Here is a 21,832-nt window from a genome sequence, read left to right on the forward strand (position 1 = left end):
TCTTGCATATTTCAATACTTTCATGGCGCAGGCGATTCCGACGCAGGTTCATATTGACTCAGGACTACGAAAAGTGAGACATCCTCCAAGACATGTAACCTTGCTAATATGCAGTACTAACAGGGTCACCAATACGATTAACGTTTTGACACATTGGTGGTACAAGCTCCTTGCAAATAAGCACCAATAAATTAATACTGCTCAAGAGGCTAAATTTTCCTGGGCATGGGATGGACATGCTCATATTGTAGACATTCAAGTGTTTGCAATGATGGATCAAAGACAAAGCCTACATCCACAGATGTTAAGACTGTTGCCTATTGTATACAAAGTGGATGTAGAGCTTTTGCATCAGGGATGCTTGCTTTTGTAACAGCCTCAAAGGCTGGAATAGGAGTAAATACATTAATGGGTTTCCCTTGTGCAAGGGGTCGCTCTTTAATAACAGCCATTTGAACGGCAGTCAGATTTTTTTCCGTGGATGCAAAACACATTTCCGCATTGGAATATAAATGTGATTTATATGCAATCAGCACAGTCTCACCTTCTTAAAGGTGATATAAGTAAAGCCAATGGCACCCGCAATTATACGGATGACCAGGTTTGTGGTATTGACACATGTATGTAAGTATCTTGTAGCAAACAATTCAGATTGTAGTGATCTGAGTATGTCTGTATGATCTGCTGTCCATTGTAAGCTGGAGACATCAGGATGAATGTATTCATATAATGGTTTAATGCATTGTGCATAATCAGGAATTTAAGTTCAGCAAAAACCGGGGAATCCTAGTAAGGATTACAATTTCTTATGTATATTGGGTGGTTGTAGCAGAGCACACTTCTCTAGGAAGTTGGTGTAAGGATCTTTCCCTCATGGGTACGTTTATATCCAGGAAACAGGATGCTCAGAAATGCTATATAGGATTTCTTAAAGTTGAATTTTTAGCTATATTCAGTAAATCCAAATATTATGCGATCCACTCTGGTTAAAGGTGTATTTCAGTCATCATCCACAAGGTATGTATCATCTATGTAGGACAATGAGTCTGGATCAATTTCATGTAGAATTGACATTACGTGTGCAGCAAACAGTCCTGGACTGTTCTTATAATTCTTGGAACATTGAGAGCCTAGCATTGAGAAGGCAGTCCAGTCCCTGCTTACCGGTGCTATATTTTGGCAGAAAAAAACTTTAGAGAGATACAATGTTGTCATATATTTTTTGCTGACTATGTTATTGATAAGTGCATATTATGTGTTTTTTGTATTGCAAATGCGAGTTTTTGACTGAATGTCTACAGTCTAAGACAATACAGAAAGAGTGGTCTGGCTTCACCACTGGAAAAAGAGGGCTGTAAATTTGGAAGATGCAGGGCTCAATGACACCCTGGTATTCTAAATGTGAGAGTATTTCTTAAACAGGAGTTTTAGCATTCTGTTTATTTGGGGATTGTGTTTCCATTTGCGGGCTGGACTGTATGGGTACTGTATGATAAGGAGAATGCTTATCCCAGCCGATATGATTGGGGTATAAAGCCGGGGCTCGTGCAAGTACCCATTCTGATGTGTAGGCTTGTTTGACTTCATCAGGGACAGACCAGAAAATGAAGATATGATTACATTCTCATCTTCTGGGTATGTGTGTAAAAACTTTGGGGGCAAACTGACCTCTGCTAAGAGAATGAAATATGATAATGTTAAATTTTCCCAGAATATTACTCGTATGGTGCGCTGTACGTCACTCTCAATTTGCATATCCAAATCATAAAATGTATCTGGAGGGCCTATTCGCTGAAATTATGTTTTAGCTTTAATATATTTATAAGTTGCTTTCCTCTGCCAGAAACTCCTGGAGATTCTAGTGCACTATAGTGATCTCTGCCACTCTGCAGAGGAAAGTCACTGCCCTCCTCATCTTCAGGAGGAAGGTTTTTAGTGTTAGTGGTATATTTTGTGGTTAGAGTTGCAACTTTCTTTTTCTGAAATTGAGGTTTAAATTGAGAACATTTCTTTTCCGTCTTCATCTTCACATCAGACAAGCATTGTGAGTCCTTTTTCTGTTTCACTTACTCCTCCTGTCTGCACTCAGAATGCCCTCCTCTCCCGTATTGTTTATCTGCTAAATCCTGAAAGGAACAAGAAGGTCAAGTATCATAATAGTGATACTTATCAGGTGGCTTCAATTGTGTGCGTAATACTAGGAGGCACACACATTTCATCACAAATGTAAGTACAATATACAGTTCCAAAAACAAGATAGGTGTCTTTTCTTTGTTTGGTGATTTATTTTCAGGTACTTTGACCCATTCAATTTTGTGCAGTCGCACAAATTATACCATCTATCAGAGTCCCACCTCGAGACCTAGCTTTCTCTTTAGGTTTGGGTTTGTTCCATTGGTTTTTAACAAACTCTGGGTTCTGCTTGGCAGTGTCCTTGTTGGAACCAGGTTTGCCAAGATGTGGTTTATTTGGTCTGGCCCCCAAATTATTATGAACTATAGAGGTGTACACCTCAGCAATAATTATAATAGCTCATGTTCCTGCTTGACTGATGTGACCAGCGTGAGCTGTTGGCCTATAGCCAAAGGGTTTAATCGATCGATCAGTCAATCAATCAATCAATCAGAGGGATTGTAAGTGCGCTACTCATACGTGAGGGTTTCAAGGCGCTGGGGGTATGGGTTCTGCAGGTCTGTTTAGCCGAAGAGCCATGTCTTGAAGGTCTTCCTGAAGATGTTCAGGGAGGGGGCGCATCCGATGTCTGCTGGTAGCTCATTCCAGGTCTTGACTGCAATGTAAGAGAAGGATCTTCCGCCTGCTCTGGCTCTGTGGATGTGCAGGGTTTCGGCCAGTGCGAGGTTGGTGGATCGGAGGTTTCTTTTGGGTATGTGGAAGTTGATTCTGTCATTGAGGTATTTGGGTCCATTGTTGTGTAGGCACTTGTAGGCGTGGGAAAGGATTTTGAAGGTGACTCTTTTCTCCATGGGGAGCCGGATGCTTCACGTTTAATGTTGGTTCGAATCATTTAGGAGTCCACGGGAAAGTTTCCTATTAATTTCGTCACCAGGTACCGGGCAGAAGCTGCCCGTGTTCATTTCATATCTGTTTAAACACCTCTGGCGAGACTGCCATAGATGGAGTACCATGCATGATGGTATAGACTGCAGCACAGACTGTTTCCTAAGTGGCGCAGTCACCTATTCCGGGAACCATCACAATGGGTAAGCACATGGTTAATATTCTATGTTAGCTTCATGTTCCCATACAAATAGTGATATTTCTAGCTGTAAATATGCTCTGTATTGAGTGGGGGTGCAACATCAGTGTATGTATGAAATGTCTGCGTATTATTAGCATCCATAGTTGGAAAATTGACCCAAGAATAAAAGACTTCCAATCAATAGGTGTTGTGGGATTCAACCACAAAGGTGATATCACCACCAACATTTCAAAGTCCATGTAAAGCAAGATGTGCATGGACTACAGGTATAGGCTGGGGCGCTGCCACTTCTATTTAAGTTCAAGTTCAAGTTCAAGTTGAAGAATTTGTATAGCGCACTACTCACCCAGAGGGTCTCAAGGCGCTTGGGGGAGGGGGGGTACTTTACTTATCGAATATCCAAGTTTTTAGTTGCTTTCTGAAGGAGAGGTGATTCTGTGTAAGGCGGAGGTGGGTGGGGAGAGAATTCCAGGTTTTGGCCGCTAAGTAGGAGAAGGATCTTCCCCCCATGGTGGATCTATGGATGCGCGGAATTGCGGCAAGGGCTTGATTGGACGATTGTAGTTGGCGGGTAGGGGTGTAGAAGGACAGTCACGTGTTGAGGCATTCGGGTCCTAGGTCGTAGAGGGCTTTATGTGCGTGGGAGAGGATACGGAAAGTTATTCTCTTGTTGACAGGGAGCCAGTGGAGGTCTTTTATGTGATCGGAAATGTGAGCTTGACGGGGGATGTCCAGTATGAGTCTGGTTGAGGCGTTTTGGATGCGTTGGAGTTTTTTCTGTAGTTTGGCTGTGATTCCGGCGTAAAGGGTGTTTCCGTAATCCAGTCGGCTTGTGACCAGTGCGTGGGTGACCGTCTTTCTTGTTTCGGTGGGGATCCAGCGGAAGATTTTTTTGAGCATGCGTAGGATGTTGAAGCATGATGATGAGATGGCGTTGACTTGTCTGGTCATCGAGAGGGAGGAGTCAAGGATGAAGCCCAGGTTACGTGCGTGGTCCGTAGGTATGGGTGCGGTTCCCAGGGCCGGTGGCCACCATGAGTCGTCCCAGGCAGCGGGGGATGAACCTAAGATGAGGACTTCCGTTTTATCCGAGTTCAGTTTTAAATGGCTGTTCTTCATCCACTCGGCTACTTCTTTCATTCCTTCGTGTAAGTTGGTTTTGGCGGTGTTTAAGTCTTTGGTGAGGGAGAGGATCAGCTGAGTGTCGTCTGCGTAAGAGATGATGTTGAGGTTGTGTTGGCATGCGATGGATGCCAGGGGACTCATGTATATGTTGAAGAGGGTGGGACTGAGTGATGATCCTTGTGGTACGCCGCAGATGACTTCGGTGGCCTCTGATATAAAAGGGGGGAGGCGGACTCTCTGGGTTCTTCCGGCGAGGAACGAAATGATCCAGTCCAATGCTTTTCCTTGTATTCCGACGTTGCTGAGACGTTGTATGAGGGTGCTATGACAGACTGTGTCAAAGGCTGCGCAGAGGTCAAGTAGGATGAGGGCAGCTGTTTCTCCGATGTCCAGTAGAGTTCGAATGTCGTCTGTTGCTGCGATGAGGGCGGTTTCGGTGCTGTGTTTGGCTCTGAAGCCGGATTGTGAGGGGTCGAGGGATTTGTTGGATTCGAGGAAGGCGGCGAGCTGACTGTTGACAGCTTTCTCAATGACTTTGGCAGGGAATGGGAGGAGCGAGATGGGGCGGTAGTTCTTAAGTTCAGTGGGGTCTGCTGTGGGTTTCTTTAGAAGGGCGTTGAGTTCGGCATGTTTCCAGCTTTCCGGGAAGGTAGCGGAGTTGAAGGAGCAGTTGATGACGTCACGGAGATGGGGTGCAATAATGGAGTCTGCTTTGTTGAAAATGTGGTGGGGACATGGGTCTGTTGGCGATCCCGAGTGGATGGAGTTCATCAGGTGGATGGTGTCTTCAGTGGTGATTGCGTTCCAGGCGCAAAGGATGTTAGAGGGCGGTTTAGGTTCGGAGGTGGGTGGAGTGGACTGGTCTTCGGACTGATTTTCAAAGCTGTTATGTATGTTGGCGATTTTGTTGTGGAAGAATGTGGCTAGGGAGTCGCAGAGGTCTTGGGAGGGAGTGATGTCGTTGGTGCCGGCGGTGGGGTTGGTAAATTCTTTGATGATGTTGAATAGTTCCTTGCTGTTTTGGGCGTTGTTGTCAAGGCGATCCTTGAATGCTGATTTCTTGGTGGATCGGATCAGTTGGTGGTGTTTGTGGGTCACGTTCTTGAAGGTGGCCAGGTTGTCGGTGGTTGGGTTTTTTCTCCAGGCTTTCTCGAGGGTACGACAGAACTTCTTGGATTTTTTTTAAGTAAAAGAAGCAGAGCAGAAACACTAATATGGGTATCCTTTCAATGTTTTAAAGTTTCAAAGTTTCAAGCTGGAACAACCAACAGAAAATATTTTGGTACTTCCTACAAATACTGTGGAGGATTAATCTCTAACACCACAGATGTCTCCAGTAGAGGTGTATAGGGTATTAGGCACACGCAAGTACTACTCAAGAGACCCATTTAATAGGTATTGACCAAAGTTGGTGACGCCATCTTGCATGGATTCTACTCGTAACAGAGACCCGTGTGGTAGGATGACAGGACCTCAGAATGTAGTGACTGAGTATTTCTACTGTGTCAGTGGCTGTCAGCCTAATCCTGGCTATCTCACAGTGATTCACCTGAACTCTTAACCTTTCAAGAGTAACCCATGATTTTGGAAACCACAAACATGACCCTCTAGTTCCCAAGGAAAGCTTGGAAACAGATCCTCACCTTTGGTTACTCACTCATGCATGCCCATAGTAAATATAGAAAAGGCACAACAGGAGTTTACGATATATTTATTTAAACTATTGTTCATTATTGGATGAATAGCTGGGAGAATGAAATGTCGTACCCCTACTTGGATACACTACCTAACGCCGGCTTGAGAGCCGAAGTGCTCAGATGGAGAATAGGAGTCAACCACTGGGCATCACATGTAAATAGAAAAGCAGAAATGGTACAATCTGATGGTAAATGCAGCTGTGGATTAGGTACTAACTGTGAAAATGTACATATTTTATTAGACTGTCAAAAATCTGTGCCACAGCGGGAACTGTTTTTAAGACCCATCCTTTTAAAATATGGTATAACTGAGCGCCTGCTAGTAATTAAACTACTTACTGACATGCCAAACCTCGATATAGCAATCGCTATGGCAAAATATTTGAAGGCGGTAAAAAGGACCCTGTTGGAACCAAATACGGTTGGATAGAAATTGCCATGGAAATTAAGTGGGGCATGCTCTATGTGAATTGTGTTTAGGTTGTAACACCAGTTTTAAGTTATATCCAGAGACTGTGTTTCTCATTCAAATTTTTATAGGAAACTTGTAAGTGGTGGGAGGGAGGAAGGAATTGCCCTTCTTATTGCCTTTCTAAAGTATTAGCGAAATTGTTTTGTATGTGTTTTAAACTATTTATTGTAATATGTTTTATGCTGTTTAGAGACCAGCGGTCTAAATAAACGTACTTCTAAACTGAACTGAACTGAGCTATGCGGGCACAGTGAACACAGTGCCCGCAAACCAAAGCTTCAGTGCCTTTAGCTGAAGCACTGTCACAGTTGTCTTGCTGAAGGCACAGAGATCTCCACCTGCCTGGTGAAGATTGCTAAAAATGTCAGCCTGAAATGTGTCATGGCAACGGAGTACATCCCTCTGCTGAACTGGGAAGAGTGACGTCCACCGTATTCTAAATAACAGCCTAAGGCCTTGATTACAAAGCACCATTTGATAGGATTCAGAATTATACGAATGGTGGTAACATCTCGCAGGAAAAATGAAAGCATCTCAAAATTGCTGAATTGTCCAAGGTAAAAAACTGAACTGTCATATGAGCACAGGAACATGCTGATTTGGTATGATAAAAGACACACAATTGATGGACGTCCATCATCTGTGTGTCTTTTGCTTACTCGCCCTAAGTGCACTGAGTATGCCCAGAGGTGGGTCCTGGGCTCATTGTGCCACTAGATTAAAACTATCCTAGCTGATGAGGGGTGAAACCCCGAAACTAGTCCTAGGATGATTGTTTCCGGTCCAGGGAGGACCTAGCTTGGCAGTTTGGGCTGGACTGTTCCCATGAGGCACAGGGTCAAGACTGATTTGCATATGATCAAGTCTAAACTGGGGTGATGAGCAAAAGAATGATGGAATTAAACCCGGATCTCTTGCCTGGAGGAGAATGTTTTGATTTGTTCTGCATTCCGTCTATCAATTGTGTGTCTTTTACTGGGTTCAATCTAGCCTGGCAGATGAGGGGTGATGCCCCGAAACTGGTACCGGGATGCTTGTTTCTGGTCCAGGGAGGACCTGGCATGGCAGTTCGGCCTGGACTGTCCCCATGAGGCACAGGGTCAAGACTGATTTGCATGTGGTTGGGTCTATACTGGGGTGGCATGGTGAGCAACAGAACGATGAATTTAACCCAGATCTATTGACTGGGTGAGAATGTTTGATTGCTCTGCATTCCATCCATCTTCTGTGTGTCTTTTGAATTGGTATGGAAAGCACCAAAATGCATATGTAATGTCCCATTTTATGGGCAAAACCCATATTTCATGTTATTTATCGTATCCGATATGTAGCGGTCCCTATGGAATTGAATTATGCAACTCTCATAATCAAAGTATATGGGGTTTATTTAGAGGTTGAGAGATGCTAGAAATATGCCAAAATGATCAAATATCTTGTCTGCCCTAATTGTGGAGCCTTTATTCTTTACTCACCAAACTTGAAATGTCTCCCATCCTATCTTACTCTGCAGATTACATGAGGCAAGTCTCCATGGAAGAGCGCTACACTGGCTCAGCGACTTCCTGGTCAACTGTACACAAAAGATCTGCCTTGGTCCGTTTAAGTCAAGACTGATGCTTACGAACAAGGGGATTCCCCAGGGATTGTGCCTGAGCTCAACACTTTTTAATATCTATGGAGCGCCACTAGCCCAAACAGTAAGATCACTCTGGGTGAAGATTGTGTCATGTGCAGATGACACCCAACTTCTCATCTCTTTCCACCCTGATCAAGAGAAAGTGAAAGACAAATGTGTGGGCTGCATGAGGGAAATCGCTGTCTGGATGAGTAATAACTGCCTCCAACTAAACAGAGAGAATGCGGAGATTATGCCATTTGGCAAAGCCATTTATTTTTGGAGAGTGGACTAGTTGCCTGAGGAACTTGGCCCAGCCTCCGCAACTAAGCAGGTGTGGAAAAACCTTGGAGTAAAAATAAATCAATTACTGTTCATGAAAAATCTAGTTGACGCCACCAGCAGCATCTGTTTTGCCACAATAAGGCTTTTGAAAAAGCTCTTCCCTTGGCTCCCGACACTTCCAGAAAAGCCTAGTTCAGGCTCTTATAACCAGCCACCTAGACTATGGAAACGCCCTACTGGCAGCAGTAAAAGGCACCTTACTGACCAAGTTGCAACAATTGCAGAATTCCACACCTCTTCTGATCTGCAATCTACTGGCGCAATCTTCAACTCCCATCTGAAGGAAGCTTTACTGGCTGCCTATTAGAAAGTGGGTTATTTTCAAACGTTACTGTCTAATGTACAAGGCACTCTATAAGGTCCACCCTACCTATCTACTTTCACAACTTAGTTACCATTAGCCCCTCAGACAGCTCAGGACCTCAGCACTCCACAGATTCCTTGCATCCATAAGTCAAGATGTGGGGGTAGAACTTTTTCTTACACAGTAACCATACCACTGAAACAAACTCCTTCTTTATCATCCCACCTGCCCTGAACCTTTAAGCTTCAAAAAGATGATGACAACTTGGTTGATTTAAATTACTCCCCACTCATCTGTTTTAGCGCAGCACCAAGATACTCCTCTGGGAGTGAGTTGTGCACTATATCAAGAGACAGAAATAAATAAAAATAAAATAAATTACATGTCAAATCTGACCCCAATTAATCTCATATTCTTTAGAATGATCTTCCTGTTGTGCTGCTCTGTTTTCCTGCTAATGACACAGAAAAGGTGATGGAAAGAATGTGTTCAAACAACCTAAACCACTGGTTAGCATTCCAACTAATCGTTTTCTCCCTTCTCTGCCACTCTAGACAGGGGCCCACCATATGTAAATCAGTACAGACCTCCTATTGAGAACAGTCCTTCCCAAACTGCCAGGTGAGGCCTTTCCCAGGTGGCACCACAAACAACCCTAAATTGGTTTTGGCCTTGTTCGGCCTTTTCAGTGAGTTATAGCTTGGGTCCTGTGGCACAGTGAGCAAGGGACTCTCATCTGAGCAGGGCCCATCCTTGGCTGCTAAGGGTATTATATGGAGCATATAATAGGCAATGAGAGAAATATTTGCAAATAGTCTAAAACACTGGAATTAGCTCTTAGTAGCACCCCAACCCATCATTTTGTGCCCAGAGTGCCACTCTAGACAGAGGCTCCCCTTATGCAAATCAGTACTAAGTCCTCATGGGAACATTCTATCCCAAACTACCAGGCAAGACCCCTCTAGAAGAGGCCACAAACTGTCTCATATCAAGCATGGCCTTGTTGGACCTCTTCATTGAGGCACAGATTATGTCCTGGTGTAGAGCGAGCAAGAGTCCTTTGCCTAGACATACCCCTGACAACTTGGGGTGTTACATTAAATACACAAAAGGTGATGAGAGGAAAATTTGTGAATAGTCTAAACCACTGACAATCGTTCTGGGTAGCACTATAGCCCATCTTCTTCTGCCCACTGTGTCATGCTAAACAGAGGCCTTCTTCTAGGGATGTCTGTGTTGTAGTTCAGAGGGAATAAGACCTGGCAGTTTGGAGCAGAAACAAGGATGATTTACATATGCTGTTGCCATCTACGGTGGCATGGCGGGCAAAAATCAGATAGACTGGAATGTAGTCTCATGTAATTACCAGTAATTGAAATTAATTCAAGCTTTCCACACACCACTTTTTTTATTCCTCAATGAGATGCCCTATGTACGATGAGTATGCACAGATATGTGTCCTTTACTCACTGTACCGCTAGAGACAAGTTGCACCCTACAGAAGAGGCACTGTTTGGCTGAAACTGGTCTTGTGTTGCTTATCATAGTCCAATGCCTTAATGGCATCCCACAGTATTCTTGGGGATGAAAGAGCCATTGGTAGTTTAGTTCTGATAATGGGAAAAAATTGTAATTTAAATTGTTTCAAAAACTGCTTGGAATTCAGGATCATGGAGATGCTGAGGTTCCTCAGCTTCACTGCTCTGATATCCGTAACTATCAAGTAGTCCAAAATGCTGATGTTGTTGTAAGTGGCTGACACTTAATCAGGAGAAGAATCCAGAAATTCAAAGCCTGGAGTTAGTTAAGCACAACATCATGTGAATGCCTCTGTGGTTCTAAAGAAGGTCTTATTCCTTGGGATGAGAATATATCAACAAAATATAAGCATCAATGTTGCTCTTCATAGGATGGTATTGGAGTTGAAGTTATAGCCATGCAGTGCAACTAACCATTGGTGTCCTAGAGAATCCAAATTGGGTGGTATGTCCATTTAGGTTGAGGGGATTGCCTTTGTATTTACAGCGAATCTGGTACTGTGTAGGCAGTAATGGACCTTCTCTGTAGTAGCCCATTTAGAGCAAAGGAATTCCAATATGTGCGCTGCCTAGCTTGTTACTGCTCTGGATACGCTTCTCGAGTTGTAGGTAATGGGTCTTTGATACAACACTGCTCCCAACTTTTTGCAGCTGATATTGATGTGTGACAGAAAGAGTTGACTGGTGTTATGAAGAACACAACCAAGGCTGTTATCTATCTGTCTGTAAGGATGCAGAAGCCATTTCACAGTCATCCGTCCATCTGGATTTAAATTGTGTTAATACCTTTAAGAAGGATTAGGCAGGTGGAGTTGTTTTTTGTTTATTCTTATTGGGTGATGTCTAAGTCCGAGTAAGCTCATTGAATGGAATGCTAATCTTTGAAAATTTGGGAACAAAGCAATGGCAACGATTGTCAAGTCTCATTACCTTCTTTAGTCCTCGCAAACAGTTTGTGGTTGCCCAGTTTCTGAGGGCCTCTACCATTTTCAAGACAGTATGGATGAACTATTTTTAAATAATGCTGCAAAACTAGCATTTGACCATGGACTGATTAATCCCTGCCTGCTTCAGGTGATGAAGACATTTGGGTAACCTCTCCTTGTGTTCTTGCAGCATTTCTACAAGGATGATGAAGTTGTTGTTGCACAATAACTCTTCCAGTAAGTTCATATCACCAGTTGTTTTGTTTCGGACTCCCTGGAATGTAAATGAATCTATAGATAAGTCCTTTGACATTCACATTTGTGATAACATAGGAGAAGCTATCAGCTGTTTTATCCGGATCCACTTCCCCCTAGGAATCTGAAAATAGCTACACATCCTGAAAGCTAGCCGTTTTCATCTAGTCTGTCAACTGTATCACCCACACAAGACACAGGTGGGGACTACTCTGCAGATCAAGGTGGGATTGACTATACACAAACTTGCATGCCACACATTTAGTGACATGCAAGGGCAGTCAGACTCCTAGATGATCAGTGCTTCCCTCAGATTTGCTAGTTGCTTTTGCTCCTCTTCCTAGTCACCTGGTTTAGGCACTTGACTGTTCTGTAAAAGGAGAACCATCCTTCAGTTGGCGTTTAGGCTCAATACTACAGGTCCCTTAGATGCTATAGTCACTGACTGACGGAAAAAACTGAAGTTCAGTTTGTTCCTTGTTCATAGTGATGATTTCTCAGAGTACTGAAAAGCACATTTTATTTACCCTAGATGGGGGAATGGTAGGTCTTCTATGCTAATAAAGGTACTTGCTGCAGCAGTTTTAGACACAGCTGTCATAAATGTTCCCGTTAGAATGGCCTATAAATGGCATTGACCTTTCAGTCACAGTCTGGTGAAGCTAGGTGATGTTGCCACTCAGGCTTATCAGTCATTCTATTTTGGGTCCCTCATGGCCTTCTGGTTAGCGTTTGTAATCAAGAGGGTTTAAAACATTTCTGCCACATCCATTGTATTGATGGAGTTGGGGTACATATTCATGAGCTCTCCATCTGAGCCACACTTGGATTCTATCTCTTCCTTCTGTGACTTGCTTGTAGAACAGAGGTGATTCACATCTTGTCTCTGTGCTCCCAAACAGTTCTTCTAGAATATTGAGTAATTATGTCATTGGAACTTATACATAATTAGTGCAGGAATAATCTTTGCAGCTGCTCTTTTCAGGGGCTGCATGTCCCTTGCTCACATCATTACCAAAGAGTAGGTCAATCTTTTCACCATTTGTGAAGTCTTACTAAAGCAAATACTTAACTGTAGCCTGCTCCTCCGACGGTTTGGATGCTTCAAAAGAATGATAGCTTTTTAAAAAAGGGTCCTCCCCTTTGAGGTTTGCCTGGCTAGAAATCACCTCATGAGGACTGTGATGACAGAGGATATTGGAGCATAAGTCCATCATAAAGCAGTACCTATGGAGCCATGATTTCCTTGGTTGTATAGGCCAAAAGGCTCTTCTCAGTCTTATTTTGAGGTGATGCAGATTCCTTGTGTGGACCAAAAATTCTACCAGTGAGTCCGCCCTCAGTTTGGCATAGTCCACAACTTCAGAAGTGGCGCAGATGTCATACCACCATATCAGTGTGGACTTTTCATGTGGAAGCGGTACCCCAGCTCTCTTGTCTCTCACTTAACATCATTCAGTGTTTCAAATGTGTTTATCATGCAATGCCTCTCATATTCTTGAATTTCTTCTGGGAGTGTCCTTCTGCATCTATCCATGTGGTGATCTGATTTCTGTCTATTTTGCATTTCTGCTTTGAGGTGCCTTTGTTAAAATCGGGTTTGCTCGAATCTTAGGGCCTGATTTGTATTTTGGCAGAGAGGGTACTCTGTTGCATCAGTGAGGGAGTTCCCTCCCACCAATATAGTGGCCCGCCCACCAAATCTTTTTGCGAGTGTACCTTATGTTTGGCAACTGCGGCGGCTACTCAGTCTCCACTGTGATCAATGTTTTCCAACTTCCCTGGTGAGTGAGAGCGGTCAGAGAAATTAATACATTTTCACCCGCCCAATTCACATGGGCAGATGTAGTCATTCTTTAGGTCGAGCATTCAAGACCTCTTTTATATACTTAAGTATATACTTATATGTGTATGTACTTTGTGGGCTCTGGAGATCAGCCCTTGGACTTGTCTGCTTCCGCTTAGGAACTTTATTTTCTGTTCAACTGCCTCTATTTAACTGTCTTAATAGAAAATGACCGGCAGAGGTCATTAAAATACCAGAATCGATTTCTGTTTGGGTACTTTATTTTTTTTATTTTTCTGGCAACTGCCTCTATTTAACTTTCTTGATGGAAAACGACCAGCACAGGTCAGTAAAATACCAGAATTACTTTAGCATTCTCTAGATTCCAGTCCCTAGAAATAGTCTTCCATGAGCACCCGTAGACAATAATATTTTTTTCAAATCTTGTATTTTCAGTGATATTACCAACGAACACCTTTATTTTATATTAAAAACAGAGCTTCGGACTCTACAATTTCCCGCTGAAAGGCAATATTTCTCTCCATGTGTTCCCACGCCTGGCGTGTCACGCAGTTTGGTGCTTATTTTCCCTCCATGTTAAAGAACAGCAGATGTTTCAGCACCCAGGCTAATGTTCTGCATAGCTAAACACATATATTCCCAAAGGCTAAACCTTTTGCATTGCAAATGCTTGTTCCTGTTTCCTACCGCCAAGGTAAGGAACAATAAAATCGTTATAATGGTCGCCATGCTCTGGCTGGATACTCCCATGGTGAGGAAAGCATTATATATTTTCTTTTCAAACTGAAAATCCTGTTTCTGGGTTCTCCTTTTGAAAATAAAAATGAAATACTGTGTGCTACAGGGCTGCATCCTGCTAATGCTACCGCGTAGCAGAGAGTAGAATGACAGGAACAGAGGTTCCTGGCAATCCTTTTACAAATGAGTGCCTGCCTGGCTGGTCATTTAATAAAACTGTCAGGCGGTCCTTCCACCTACTCTGTTGCCCTAGCAGACCCATGGGCCATCCGCCAGGATTTAAACCAGGCCCTATGTTGTTTTTCCATTTATAACCCCATGTGTTTTCCAAGGGTATCAAGTCAACATGATGCACAGACCGATAGTGATGTTTGTGACCTGGTGGGTTACAGAAGCCCCAATGAGAAGCCATGCTTCATGAGGGTTCACCTTAAGAGAGCTCAAACTTGCCAAGTTTGTTGCTGGAGCTGTAGAGGAGTTAGGATAATTTGAGATTCACACCCTTAGGTAAATAAACATTGACCGGGATGAGAGTGAAAGAGCTGGGCTAGTCAGCAGGAACCTGGGGCATGGTGCTGCAAAGGGGAAACACTCTTCTACCTCAAACACAATACAAAGAGCAATGCAGCATTTTAGACCAGAAAACATTATTTTTGCTACCCAAGCAAGTAAGATATACAAAACGAGCGTCATGGGTTTCTTGGAGCATTATGATAATAAAACAAATTTCCTGAGTATTATGTCAGACTCTTAGGATGCACAAAACATGCTTAATTTTAATGGTAACAAAGATGTTTTCATTACCGAATTGATATGTAAAAAGGTCCTTCAAATGATGAGATCAAGAATGGAAATTCTAAAAGCTCAGCAGGTCTGAACAGCACAACCAATTTGGACTGTAGTGATTTTGTAGTGATGTGCCTAATGTACTTTAAATGGCTTTCAGGCCTGTACTCTTTGGGGGTGGACATTTTGATGTATTTGTACTTATGATACATTAGTTTGAGGACTGTATGATTATGTGATGTAATATTTTTAGCCCTGCTATTATTGATAGCAGGCAACTGCAACGGAGAATGAATGATGGTTGCAGATTGGTGGAAAAGGCTGAGTACGACTCAGCTAGCAAAACGAACTTGTTTTGTGACGGAGCCCTTTACAAAACATGACACATTCAATGCCTTTAAGGGTGAACTTACGTCTTTCACATAATTTTAAAGACGGTGCACAACATTATTGTAATGACTCTTTCATAGTTCTCCTTTTTATTGACAATACACAGGCAAAGTTATGCGATTCACAACTGCTGGGTGACTGTGGAAGGCTTGACTGTTGAAGGGCAGAGTCAGCATTGGCCACACCACTAAAAACACATCTAGTACCTGATCTCTAAATGAGGCGGGACCAGTGATAGAAGTGGGCGGGGACGGAAGGGCACGGCGTGCCCCTACTTCTAAAAAATTGTTCAGTCCGTTCCCCTACTTCTTGCTTTCAAAAAAGCGTCCCGGGACGGCAAGAATAGTCCAACTTTAAAATTATAACTTTTTTCTTTCCGCTTCCAGGGGCTGCTCGCACTTCTCTGTAGTACTCCAGAGGCTGCAGCAGCCCCCCCCCCCCCGGCCCCCCACCCCTGAGCTCGCACAGACCGAGGGCAGGCCATTGTCATTCCGAGGCAGATTAGCCCCTTTAGAATGACAATGCGCCCGCCCTCTGCCTTTAACATATCAAGTGCTCCTGAGGGAGTTGGTGATTAGAGAGGAGCTTTCCCCAAGCAGAGTACTGTGGGGAACTTGACAACTTTGGCAATGTTGTACACGGAGTGAAGTGAACTGGGCAGGAGCAGTGACCACAGTGACCGGACAGAAGAGGCGACAGGAAAGGAGAGGTACTAGGGCAGGAGAGGTGTCAGGGCAGGTGTATTGACAGGGCAGGAGAGGTGACGGGGCAGGGGAGGTGATGGGGCAGGGGAGGTGACGGGCAGGAGAGGGGACGGGGCAGGGGAGGTGACGGGGCAGGGGAGGTGACGGGCAGGAGAGGTGACGGGGCAGGAGAGGTGACGGGGCAGGGGAGGTGACGGGGTAGGGGAGGTGACGGGGCAGGAGAGGTGACGGGGCAGGAGAGGTGACGGGGCAGGAGAGGTGACCGGGCAGGGGAGGTGACCGGGCAGGGGAGGTGACCGGGCAGGGGAGGTGACGGGGCAGCAGAGGTGACGGGGCAGGGGAGGTGACGGGGCAGGAGAGGTGACGGGACACAGGAGGTGACGGGACACAGGAGGTGACGGGGCAGGGGAGGTGACGAGGCAGGGGAGGTGACGGGGCAGGGGAGGTGATGGGGCAGGGGAGGTGACGGGGCAGGGGAGGTGACGGGGCATGAGCTAGAGCAGTAACCGGGCGTGAGCCGCGAAAGGACAGGAGCGGTGAAAGGACAGGAGCAGTGAAAGGACCAGGAGCGGTGAAAGGACCAGGAGCGGTGAAATGACCAGGAGCGGTGAACAGGACAGAAGCGGTGAACGGGGCAGGAGCAGTGAACAGGACAGGAGCAGAGAACAGGGCAGGAGCAGAGAACAGGACAGGAGCAGGGAACAGGACAGGAGCAGGGAACAGGACAGGAGCAGGGAACAGGACAGGAGCAGGGAACGGGACAGGAGCAGGGAACGGGACAGGAGCAGGGAACAGGAAAGGAGCAGGGAACGGGACAGGAGCAGGGAACGGGGCAGGAGCAGGGAACGGGGCAGGAGCAGTGAACGGGGCAGGAGAGGTGATGGGGCAGGAGAGGTGACGGGGCAGGGGAGGTGACGGGGCAGGGGAGGTGACGGGGCAGGGGAGGTGACGTGGCATGAGCTAGAGCAGTAACCGGGCGTGAGCGGTGAAAGAACAGGAGCGGTGAAAGGAAAGGGGCAGTGAATGGGGCAGGAGCGGTGAACAGGACAGGAGCAGTGAACGGGGCAGGAGCAGTGAACGGGGCAGGAGCAGTGAACGGGGCAGGAGCAGTGAACGGGGCAGGAGCAGTGAACGAGGCAGGAGCAGTGAACGAGGCAGGAGCAGTGATGGGGCAGGAGCAGTGACGGGGCAGGAGAGGTGACGGGGCAGGGGAGGTGACGGTGCAGGGGAGGTGACGGGGAGGGGAGGTGACGGGCAGGAGAAGGAGAAATGACAGGACAGGAGAAGGAGAAGTGATGGGACAGGAGAAGTGACGGGACAGGAGAAGGAGAAGTGACGGGACAGGAGAAGGAGAAATGACAGGACAGGAGAAGGAGAAGTGACGGGACAGGAGAAGTGACGGGACAGGAGAAGGAGAAGTGACGGGGCAGGAGAAGTGACGGGGCAGGAGAAGTGAAGGGACAGGAGAAGTGAAGGGACAGGAGAAGTGAAGGGACAGGAGAAGGAGAAGTGAAGGGACGAGGAGAAGGAGAAGCGAATGGACCAGGAGAAGGAGAAGTGACGGGACAGGAGAAGGAGAAGTGACGGGACAGGAGAAGTGACGGGACAGGAGAAGGAGAAGTGATGGGACAGGAGAAGTGATGGGACAGGAGAAGTGACGGGACAGGAGAAGGAGAAGTGACGGGACAGGAGAAGGAGAAGTGACGGGGCAGGAGAAGTGACGGGGCAGGAGAAGTGACGGGGCAGGAGAAGTGACGGGGCAGGAGAAGTGACGGGGCAGGAGAAGTGACGGGACAGGAGAAGTGAAGGGACAGGAGAAGTGAATGGGCAGGAGAAGGAGAAGTGAAGGGGACAGGAGAAGTGACGGGGACAGCAGAAGTGACGGGACAGAAGCAGGGCCGGACTGGCTACTGGGCAGTTAGGAATGCTGCTGAGCTGGGGGGTGATTTCGATAATGGGGACCTGCATGAGCTAAACGAAATTCGTTTTGCTTTCAGGATTTCGCAGCACAAGCAGGTCTCCATGGACGAAATCCGCCTCCACTGCAGTAAAATCAGGCAGCAGCTCGGCAGCATTCCTAACTGCCCGGTAGCCAGTCTGGCACTGGACAGGACAAGTGAAGGGACAGGAGAAGTGACAGGGGCAGGAGAAGTGATGGGGGCAGGAGAAGTGACGGGGGCAGGAGAAGTGACGGGGGCAGGAGAAGTGACGGGGGGAGGAGAAGTGACGGGGGCAGGAGCGGTGACGGGGGCAGGAGCGGTGACGGGGGCAGGAGAATGGAGGGGGCAGGACTTTTCCTATTGGGTGCAGAATCTAGACTGATTTGCATATGGCTGGGTCCAAACTGGAATGGCATGGTGAGCAAAGAAACAATGGATTTAGGCCCAGATCTCTGTACTGGGGTGAATGTATGATATTGTTCTGCATTCAGTTGTTCTTTTTGCTATATTATGATTGAGCAGCTAGCTGGCGACATGAATATGAAGGAGCCTTTGTGGGTTTTTGTGAGTATAGATTCTCCTGAAGAGTTCCTTTCTCTTCTGAGCCCTGCATAACACGTGTGTACAGGAGGAGCCCTGTATTCATGACCTCAATGTTTGAGACAAAAAATAATCATGGATTTCTGAACATTGAGTAAAAACATTAAGGTAACATGTTGTTCCTGGTTAGTGTTTGCTTTTTCCTGGATTAAACCTCAAACATGTTTATCCATTGTTTTAATTAAATAACGTTATAAGCTGTAACTGGTCAGTGAAATGCTAAATGTACAAAAAATTGGTATGTTTTGCTATTTCTAGCCACGCCCCTGACTCCGCCCACTGATTCAATCTTCGGTTATTCCCGCCCCCTGATTCTCCACCCACAGTTCCCCTACTTTTTTTTCCCCACTTCGACCACTGGGCGGGACACAGAGTGTTGAGCAATTCGAAAAGTAGTCCTCTCAATACCCAGCCCTACACGAGGCTCTAAAAGCGTTGAGAATCAAGAAAATAAAGTAAATAAAGCAGCTAAATTTAATTTCTGACTTGCATACAGTCAATAGGATTCAATTCACAAAGGAAAATCTATTGGCGTGCATTTCCTCACAGGCAGATACACGCTTATTTATGCATAGGAGTACAGCTCTTCCTAAATGCAATTGAGCAGGTGGACAATTACGTCTGGTAGTAGGAGTACATGACCCTACTCCCTTACAGGAGGTGGTGGGGACACATGCAACTCAAAATACGACTTCAAATGTGCTACTAGTACCTTCACAGGCATATTTTAGATGTAAATACGCCAAGTTTAATTTGCTGCTGTGTAGAACTACAAATTGAAAAGAAATGGAAACAGGCGTGGACTTAGGTAAACAATACACACCTGTTAGATATCACAAGTGGAAGCTGGTCAATACAACCCAAGGCCTGGACTCTGACACCTTCCGCTTGTGCTGTGAAACGTGTATGCCAGGCATCTGCTACAGTTGTGATGTGTGTCATAGTGTGTGTGTGTGCGTGTGTGGATGTATGTGTGTTGTGTATGTGCCTGCATGTGTTTGTGTGCGTCTGCATGTGTTTGTGAGTGTGAGTACGTTTCAAACATACACGTCTTTCAGCGTGCATATACTAGTTTGAGGTGTATGATTAGTTGTCTTTTAATTTATTAACTTTTTAAATATTGTGTGGATTTTTTATGTTTACTTTTTTTGAGAAGGTATATACAGCAGTGCCTGCAATACATACAGACTTTTTACATACATTGTATTTGACATTGTTTTATTTTAAATATTTTTTTCAATAATTTATATATGTGTACATTGTAAGAAATGTCTCGAGTTAACTGAGTATGACTTCATATTGTATCCTTGTGCTGCTATACTTTGCACTGGTGATGTTATTCCCTGCCCTCATTGGTTTATTTTTTAGTCCCACTGTGAGTGGCTTTGTGAGGTTTATGATTTACTCAAAGGCTTGGGGTTGATTTGAGCCTGTTTGGATTGTTGCACTACTGATGTAGCAGTTGGTGTAACTTTACTGAGTTGCATAAGACTTGCTCTTTTGTATGTATGGCTTTGTATTTGAATGTTCCTTCCTTTGCCCATCCTAAGTCTTCCCTTATTCCTCCCACAGTAGTAGCCATTTGCCATTTTCCGGTCACTCCCTCTTGCCTTTCCAATATTTACACCTTAAAACCTAGAGCACTCTGCCCATAAATGTATCTATGAGTCTGTTCAGTCGAGTATTACAACACGTTCTCATAAATGTGTTTTGAAGAGGTCCCAAAAGAGTTTTGTTTGCTCTCTTAAGGGTTTACTATCCTTAAAAATATGCCTGAGGTTAGTTCATTTCATGGTCCCTGATTAGAATCAGAATAAGTCAACTTGCTCTTAAATCATAACTCAAAGTATAGCATTAGTCCACACAAAGTTTATTATGTTCTGGCTGTGCGGACAGAATATGTGCTCTTGTTAACGCAACTGGATTTATTCATGGCTGCAATATAGATGTCGCTTATTTAAAATGCGCCATTTTTTAGCCCAATATCAATTGATTCAGTAAAACTGGGAATGAGTAAAACTTGTGAATTTTTAGCCAAATGACGTCTTGCACTATCGTTGTTGGTAGCTCTTTTAATCGGTGAGGAAAGTTGTTCCTTTATGCAGTGAACGCATTTAAAGCCAAAGTCAAGTTTTGTAAAGGGGCCGAGGCCCCCTGAAGATGGGACTCGAAATTTGTTTCCCACTGTAAAGAACGGTAAGGAGAATACCTTTCTCACCAAAAAATATAGATTGTCCTCCCAAAAATATAGGCCGTCTCTCTCTTACAAATACTACCTTTCGTATACCTTTTCACTCACTTTTTAAAAAATAGAAATGTCATCATTTAACCTGCACTTTAATACTGAATTTGCACTGTTGCGAGTTATGAGACTGGCTTCCATATACTTCGTGAGGGTTGAGGGGATTGCTATCATACTAAGGGAGGCTTTTAGATACTTCCATGAACCCCTACAGCTTGAAGAATGCGAACATGCAATTTCCCATATCACTGACTCCGAAGCTCACTTGCTCAGGCGTGCTCCTACATCTGATCCCTGCGGCCTTTTTGTTTAGGCCCTCCCTGATGTGATCGCCAGTCCAGCAATCAAGAAATCAAATTTCACTGTACCGAGTGATTTTAATTTACCCCTGGATGAGTCACCTGGAGGGACCACAGTTGATCAAAACTGAGCAGTGAGAAATGGAAATATGGAGGGCGCGCTACGCGGCGGACAAGATGGCCGCTCCCCCCTGAGCTCCGCAATTTCGGCGGAGCTTTCATAACGAAGGTCCCGTTTCCAGACAGCCAATTCTGGGGCAAACGGCTGATTCCGGCGGCGGAAATGCCCCTCCTCGCCTTGGTATGCTTTTTTCTTCAATTGTGCATTTTTTCTCCTTGAAAAATGCGGAAACGCTGATTTCCACATAACGGCCACCATTTTGTTTTTTCATTGTACCCGTTTTTTGTCAAAAATCGACCTCTCATGCCTGATTTTGGTCCTCTAGACTTATTTTTACTTGTTTACACTTCACTGATGGATTCTTGAGGCATTTCCGCGCTTGCAACTTGGAGACTCCCTCAGTTTCTTCTTTCCATGTGCCCTACCGGTTTTTATGGTACATTCTTTCACTCATCACTGTGCGCACCTTATTTGCGGCTGTTGCCTGCATTCTCAAGCCTCATACCCTTCGTTAAGGAACTCTCTGCTTCATTGCTGTGACTTTTTGGGGCATTTCTTTGATTATATATTCTGCGAGTTGCCTCCTCTCTTGTTCTACATTGGTCCTCTCAGCATTTGCCATGTTGGAGCACCCAAAGGCATCTGTCTCAGCTTCTACTACGCGCAAAGACTCTGCTGCTCCTGGTAAACGCCTTAAAAAGGATCCTC

Source organism: Lissotriton helveticus, chromosome 4_1 (genome assembly GCF_964261635.1).
Source record: "Lissotriton helveticus chromosome 4_1, aLisHel1.1, whole genome shotgun sequence".
Taxonomy (NCBI): domain Eukaryota; kingdom Metazoa; phylum Chordata; class Amphibia; order Caudata; family Salamandridae; genus Lissotriton; species Lissotriton helveticus.